Here is an 8130-nt window from a genome sequence, read left to right as displayed (position 1 = left end):
AGCAAAAAACAGACCAAGACAATACTATAAAGGGAGCTACCTGAATATGGTTCTGTGATTTCTTTGTTTGTTTGTTTCTGAGACAGGGTTTCTCTGTGTAACTCTGGCTATCCTGGAACTTGCTCTGTAGACCAGGCTGGCCTTGAACTTACAGATCCACCTGCTTCTGCCTCCTGAGTGCTGGGATTAAAGATGTGCACATCACCACCTGGCCTGTGATTTCTTTTCTTCTTTCTTTCTTTCTTTCTTTTTTTTTTTTTTTTTTTTTTTTTTTTTTTTTTTTTTTGGAGACAGGGTTCTCTGTGTAGTTTTGGACCCTGTCCTGGAACTCGCTCTGTAGACCAGGCTGGCCTTGAACTCACAAAGAGATCGGCCTGTCTCTGCCTCCGGAGTGCTGGGATTAATGGCCTGCGCCAACCACCGCCCGGCCTGTGATTTCTTAGATACGAGGGAAACCATCCGCTCCACCTTGGGAACCATCAGAGATTTCGAAGGCAGTGCTGGTTCTTAATAAAACTTCAATAATTAACCTTGGAAGGATGTTCTTTAAAATCCTTTCGGCTTGAGTGTCAGTTGTCAGAAGATCACAGAGCCTCCAGGTTTTATTTGCACACCCCACCATACCGAGGTTTGGGAATGGAGAAGAAGAGGCATTGCATGTTTCCTTGTGGTCTTTCCCACAGATCCTCCCGGCTCCTTTCCCCTGCTGGGGCTGAATCCACAGCTTTTTGTATTTCAGAGCCTCCCTCCTAGCAGGCCTCTCCCCTCCTCCCCGTGGCCTCCCTAGGCGATAGAGGGAGGAGACTAAGTCTGCTTGAGTTACACAACATGTTCCTCACTCCTCCTGTCCCAAACTGTACTCCTCTCCTTATCTTGGAGGCTCAGCTGTGTCCTTGAGGTTGTCCTTGACTTGTGTCACTTTATTTTCCCCCGGGGAATAGAGTGAGGGGATGGAAGAATTCTTGAAAGTGGAACAAAGATGTGACTATGCCACCCAGTGTTGCCCAAACTTCCAGTTTTGCATTAATGAGAGAGGTCAGTTTCCTGGGTGTATACTGAATGGCAGGTAATCTGAGAACTGCATTGTATTAGTAGTAATCCTGGCAACTTCAAGTGTGGCCCTACAGGAGTGTCTCTGGATTGATCAGAATTCTTCGCACACTGATTGCCATAGCTTCTGTGCCCTGGAAAGGTGGGCTCTGTGAATTAAATCTTTAAATGATTTCTCTAATTAATGATTTTTTGTTTATTTGTTTTTAATTATGTGTATTAGTGTTTTCCTTAATAATGCATGTATGTGCACCGTGAGAAATGCGCTTGATTCTCAAGGAGGTCAGAAGAGGACGTCGGGTACTGGGAATTGAACCTCGGTCCTCTGGAAGAGCAGCCAGTGCTCTTAACTCTTGAGCCATCTCCCCAGCCCCTTCTAACTGACATTTTAAAAACGCATGGGCTATTGGGCTTCTTAGGTAGCTCCTGTGACAAACTGATGTGCTCTGTTTTATTTTAGAAGCAAGTTATAAAATGCCAGCACTTGGGAGGCAGAAGCAGGCTTGAGTTTGAGGCCAACCTGATCAGAGTTCCAGGACAGCCAGGGCTGCACAGAGACACTGTCTCAAAATACAGACAAACAAAAAAGGGTTATGAAGCTAAGCAAAGCAAACCTCCACACGCACCAAAAGGAGGTATCCAAAAGGTTACAAGAACAGGGGAGAAGGGGCAATGGTTCATCAGGTAAAGGCACAATCCCAAGGCCAACGACCTGAGTTCCCTGTGATGGAGGCAGAGAACCGCGACTCAACAGTCGTCTTCTGACCTGCACACGCGAATGAAAAAACGAAATAAAACGGACCGGAAAGGACATGACTGCTCCTGGGTATGGTGGAGGAGACAGTTTGTTGTAAATGAGAGGGAAAGCATAGGTAGAGAGCGAGTCCAGCAGAGTGGACATGTCCAGGCTGAACGGGGCCATGTGGAGAGGAGGAGGGACAGGGTGGCGGGAGACAGAGGAAGGAGGCGCAGCAGTCAGGAGGCCAAAGGTACAGAACGGGGCAGGTATAACCACAATGGCTGGATTATACAGGGAAGAGCCTCTGCGGGGAGGGCAGCCAGCCCCTGGGCTGGAGAGTTCAGGGTAAGAGGTTTGGGTAGGTGAGCCCTACCCTGTAACAGGGAGGGACTGAGGGATGCTGGGAGAACCTGGAGGCCAGGTCCTCCGTCATATGTTAAACAGGCACCTCAGCCATTTGTCCTGGGTTTGAAACTTAACATGCACACCTTTGGTGTGCCACACTCTCACATACAGACAAAATAAATAAATGTTAAAAAAGAAACTTAAGTTACAGAAAAGAGATTCTTAGGGAAACTTAATGTTTAACATCTATTACATAGAAATAAATCTACATAAGGCATGGTGGCACACACTCTTGGTCTAAGCGCTCTGAAGGCAGCTGCAGACAGATCTCTGTGAGCTCAAGGCTAGCCTGGTCTACATGGTGAGCTTCAGGCCAGCCAGGGCTACATAATGAGACCCTGTCTCAAAGGAAAAAAAAGAATGGAATAGAGAATAAATATATCCTCCTATTGACTTCAGAAGAGAATACTAAGTTTCTTGTTTGTTTGGGAACTTCACCCCCCCCCCGTTTTATTGAAATAATTTTTTTTCCTCACATAATACATCCTGACCTAATTATAGTTTCCCCTCTCTCTACTCCTCACAATTTCTCCCCATCTCCCCTCCCATCGGATCTCTCATTAGAATACAAATAGGCTTCTCAGGGATAATAATAAAATAAGTTAAACAAAAACTAACACATCAGAACTGGACAAAACAAACAGAAGGAAAAGAGCCCCAAAGAAGGCACAAGAAACAGAGACCCACTCATTCGCACACTCAGGAATCCCATAAAAACATTAAATTGGAAACCATGGTATTATACACAAAGACCCGGCGCAGACGGGGTGTAGGTCCTGCGCATGCTCTCTGTCTCAGACTTGGTGAGTTCATATGAACTTTGGTCATGTTGATTTAGAGGACCTTGTTTTCTTGGTGTCCTCCATTCCCTCTGGCTTATACTCTTTCTGCCTCTTCTTTCTCGGGGTTCCCTAAGTCCTGAGGGGAGGGATGTGATGGAGACATCCCTTAGGGCTGAGTGTTCCAAGGTCTCCCGCTCTCTGCATTATGTCTGGCTGTGGGTCTCTGGTTTTGTAACTTTTTTTCCCCCTTCTAAACAGGGAATTTATTGAAGACCCAAAATTGCTTCCACTGTAATTACTGTTGTTTTAAATGCAAATGTTATTTAGTTTTTAGAATCCGTGACCTCCTAAGTTTGATTCTTTTTAGGTCAGTCTCTCACTGTGCAGACTTGGCTGACCTGGAGCTCACTATGTAGACCAGGCTGGTCTTGAACTCACAGAGAACCACCTGCCTCAGCCTCCCAAGTGCTGGGATCAAAGGCATGCACCACCATGCCCAGCTATGATTTGTTTTTTAATAAGTTTTTTAATAATTTAGTAATTGTTCTATTTAGTTGGATTTTTAGAGAAATAAGTTATTATTTAATTGGTATTTCTACTTGGAAATCGTTGTGATGTTTTAAATATATATTAGTTATGATATGGGGCCACTTATCAACATTGCCTGTTTTATTGGGATGACTGCACCCCACACAAATTTGGTTCAGTTAGCACAATAGTAACTGAGGTCTGCTTCACACCATTTGTGAATTAACACACCCAGACGCGAGTGTGTTTCTGCTGAACAAGGAGGAACAGACAATACACAATGGGTGAAGTGTACAAATCGATGTACTTTGGCACATTCCAACCCATTTGAAAGCAGGGCCATCAGAAAGGCAGCAAAATATTTACTCTTCTCCAAGGTGTTCTTGTGCCTGTTTGTAATCTCTTCCCTCCTGCCTGTTTTCAAAGTCCCCTTCCCACAGTCCCTAGCCATCCCTAGGCAACCTCTGATTTTCACTGTCCATTAGTTAACACTCTTTCCTCTCCTCCCCACCCCGAGTCTGACTTCATTCACTCACCATAATTACTTCCTGCTGTTGTGTGCTTCCCATAGTTCTCTCTCTTTTTTTTTTTTTTTTTTTATGGCTGGATAGTATTCCATTACATAGGAAACCATATTCAGCTCCTCCACAAACCACCCGGCCCTCTACGTTACTTTGTTTTTCTCTTTGGAGCTAAGTTGCATCCTCAGTCAAGGCTCCACAGAGGTCTCCTTAGCACCACAGAGTTGTGTAGTCAGCACATCAGGGTCCAAATCCTGCCCTGTCTCTTGCGACTGTGTAAATGTGACCTTTGTGGGTTTCTTCTTTGGACTGCAGTATCCTTATCTGAAAGGGGAGCCTAGCAATAATGTCCCTCAGGAATCTATAAGTGTTAAATCTGTAAAGCGCACAGAACAAAATGACACAGGCAAATGCTGCGTGGTTGGTGGTTGTTACTATCACGACACAAGCATCGTGGTATGTTTGGTAGGATTTCTAACCCACAATCAACCCTCAAAGAACGTTCACTATTGTTAATTTTACTAATATCATTGCAGCACACAGCGCTCCTCTTTCCTCAGCTCTCTTAGGACTCCAGTCTCTTCTCCAGTCTTGTTCTCAGTAGACTCACCAACCCCTGACCAGGCGAGAGGAGTTATGCCCAAAGCCAGGAATCTTAGCTCAGGCTTGGACACTTCTTAGGAATGCAAATTCTCAGGTCCCACCCTAGATGTACTGAGAAATGAGAGAAGCCATCTACACCTCTGTGACTGGTGAAGTTTAAGAATTCTGGCAGTAAGGGAATTGCCAGGCTGGGTAGGAGTCAAGGCAGATTCACGTCACATACGTTTTCTTGTTAGAGGAAACATACTGTTGACTAATTGAGCCTAATATCAGCTAAAACCCCTAAGTCTTTTTCACACACGTTGCTGCTAATCCGTATATTCCCCATCTAGCACTTGCACAGGATTCTTTTTAGACGGAAGTATAAGTCTTTACATTTATCCCTATTAAACTTAATCTTGTTAGATCCGGCCCATTGCTTCAGTCATGTTTGGAGGAATTGTAGTTCAGCCGGAATGAACTATGACTAAAAGGCAGGACCTAGAGACCAACGAGAATGTTGCAAGGACAACAGCATCCTTTTATGTAATAGGCAGAAACTGGCCAATGAGAGGCTACCTGTGGTGGGCTTCTCTAATTGCTCCAGATCTCAGGGGGGTCGTGTAATTTGATTTCTGCTGAATTCAACATCTATTATTTCTCTATCAAGTTCCTGGCTGTAAATAAGGTATAAGTTCTGTGCTAAAGAGCCCACCCTTTAATGCTGGGTGCAGCAGAGAGGGCTTTTTTGTTTGTTTGTTTGTTTTAAATATTTATTTATTTATTATGTATTCAGTGTTCTGCCTGAATGCTATAAGAGGACACTAGATTTCATTATAGGTGGTTGTGAGCCATCATGTGGTTGCTGGAAATTGAACTCAGGACCTCTGGAAGAACAGCCAGTGTTCTTAACCTCTGAGCCACCTCTCCAGCCCCTGTGGTTTTTTGTTTGTTTGTTTGTTTGTTTTGTTTTGTTTTTGATGTTTGTTTGTGGGTGCCTATGTTTTTCTTCTTATTGTGAAGCCCAGTGTACAAATACTTGTAAATCTCCAAAGGGAAAGAACTAGTGTTTTCTGAATGCCAAATCCTTAGCTATCTGCTTTGCTTATACTTTCATATTTAATTTTCAAACCAACCCAGTAGTACAGGAACTCTTAAAGCTGAGGAAGCTAAAGAGCAGAGGGTAATGCCTGCCATCAAGGTCATGCACATGGTTAGCTGTTCAGCTAAAGGAAATCCCAGAGCAGAATGGGTTTGAAGAACAGTCATCCTGAGATCAAGAAAATTGCTCTCTGCAAAATGACTATCAGAACAGGGCTGAGAAATCTTGCTAGGCACTCATCTAGAGTGTGGGAAACCCTGGGTTTGATCTTCAGCACTGCAGACAACCAAATAATAATTTTAATAGTTACCCCCCCCCCCCCAAAAAAAAGGAATTGCTGGGAAATAATCTTTGTACACTGTAAATATGTATTACTCTCATTGGTTAATAAAGAACTGACTGGCAGGTTGCTAGGCAGGAAGGGATTGGGTGAGAGAGCCAGACTAGGAGGATGCTGGGAAGAAGAAGGGCAGAGGTTGAGAAGTCTTGAGGAGACACCATGAGATGCAGAGCAAGCAGGATGGGAAGTATACAGAGGAGGTAAATGAGCCTCAGGGCATCACATGTATTAAAAGAAATGGGTTAATTTAAGTTGTAAGAGCTGGCTGGAGACAAGCCTAGGCTATCAGCCAAGCATTTATAATTAATATTGTCTCTGTGGTTATTTGAAGAGCAGCTGCTAAGACATACAGAGATACTTCACCTACAAGGAACAAAACAAGGGAACAACTACCAGACCAAACAAGGGGCTTAGCAATTTGGATTAATCTGAATGTAAGTGTTCAATCGTAAACAGCATTGAAATAGCCAATAGATTTCCCAATCCTGTAACTGCTAAGCAACACCTGCGTTCATATTGCTAACTCCTGACCACCTTACAATTTAGTTTCATTTGCATGTTTTAAAGCTTTAGTCATACAGCTCAAATCAGTGCCTACGATAATTTTAATAGTTACCTTAACAACCAAACCTCTGGGAAGAATAAAATTTCCTTCTCAAGGGGATGAAATAGCCAATTCTTTTTATTGTGTAACAGCTACTATATTTTTCTGTGATGTCAAATACCCATTTTTATAAAGTGTCTTGTAGCATAATGGAAATACACTGGACTTGGAGTCTGACAAACAAAACTTGGTTTTACTTACTAGCTTCATTTCCCTGGACAAAACTTTAGCCCATGTAACTCAGTTTTTAGATCACTAACAAGAGAGTAGTAATGTTCACAGAGCTATGGGGACTAGCTGAAAGTGCCCCTAGGAAAAAGTCCTGTGGTTCATTACATGTTTTAACAGACATAAGCCTTTTAAAAATATATTTTTTATATTTACCTATTTTATAAGTTCCCCAAACATAAAATATTTCAGATACTTCTGCCACCCATCATTTTACTGATTTCATAGAGCAGAATTTCAAATCTTTTTTAGTTTCTCTGAAAGTTTTCCATTCTTTCATGATCCATTCTTTCCTGTTTGTTTGTTTGTTTGCTTGCTTGCTTGCTTGTTATTGCTTTTCAAGACAGAGTTTTTCTGTTTATCACTGGCTATCCTGGAACTCACTCTGTAAACCAGGCTGGATTTGAACTCAGAGGCTTCAACTCAGAGATCTGCCTGCCTCAGCCTCCCTAGTGCTGAGATTAAAGGCATGAGCCACTACCACCTGGCTCGAAGTTCATTCTTTTTTTTTTAAGTTTATTTATCTTTATTTTATGTGCATTGGTGTTTTACTTGAATGTATGTCTGTGTGAGGGTGTCAGATCTTGGAGTTACAGACAGTTGTTAGCTGCCATGTGGGTGCTTGGAGTTGAACCCGGGTCCTCTGGTAGAGCAGTTGGTGCTCTTAACCACTGAGCCATCTCTCCAACCTTGAAGTTCACTCTTTTTTTTTTTTTTTTTTTTTTTTTTTTTTTTTCGAGACAGGTTTCTCTGTGTAGCTTTGCCCTTTCTGAGCTCACTTGTAGCCAGGCTGGCTTGAACTCACAGAGATCCGCCTGCCTCTGCCTTCCGAGTGCTGGGATTAAAGGCGTGCGCCACCAACGCCCAGCTTTTTAAAGCCTACAGCACCCGTATTCCCAGGCGGTCTCCCATCCAAGTACTAACCAGGCCCGACCCTGCTTAGCTTCTGAGATCAGACGAGATCGGGCGCGTTCAGGGTTGTATGGCCGTAGACGAAGTTCACTCTTAACAGCAGAGATTTCTCACAAGACAATGTGATAGACCAGTATGAAAATCATCAATGCAGTTTGTTGACTTGTATTTCAAAAATAAATCCGTTTAACCAGTAGTCATCAATACTACTAGCATTTTCATTATATAATTAAAGAACCTACTAGGGGCTTATGTGTCAGAAGCCAAGCTCTATAATATGAAGTGAACTTAGTTAACAAAATGCTTCTTCTATCAGGGTTTTCTAATGTAGTAAATA

At 43.0% G+C, this 8130-nt stretch overlaps 1 non-coding gene across 1 annotated transcript; it reads right to left on the bottom strand.

The window, feature by feature from the left end:
- Nucleotides 1-7757: 7757 nt before the first annotated feature.
- Nucleotides 7758-7875, bottom strand: LOC114691968. The gene has a single exon (XR_003734309.1). It is a non-coding gene; the product is annotated as a 5S ribosomal RNA (ribosomal RNA).
- Nucleotides 7876-8130: the final 255 nt, after the last annotated feature.

The sequence above is a fragment of the Peromyscus leucopus genome, chromosome 12, assembly GCF_004664715.2.
Source record: "Peromyscus leucopus breed LL Stock chromosome 12, UCI_PerLeu_2.1, whole genome shotgun sequence".
Taxonomy (NCBI): domain Eukaryota; kingdom Metazoa; phylum Chordata; class Mammalia; order Rodentia; family Cricetidae; genus Peromyscus; species Peromyscus leucopus.
This window is presented reverse-complemented; position numbering and strand designations above follow the sequence as displayed.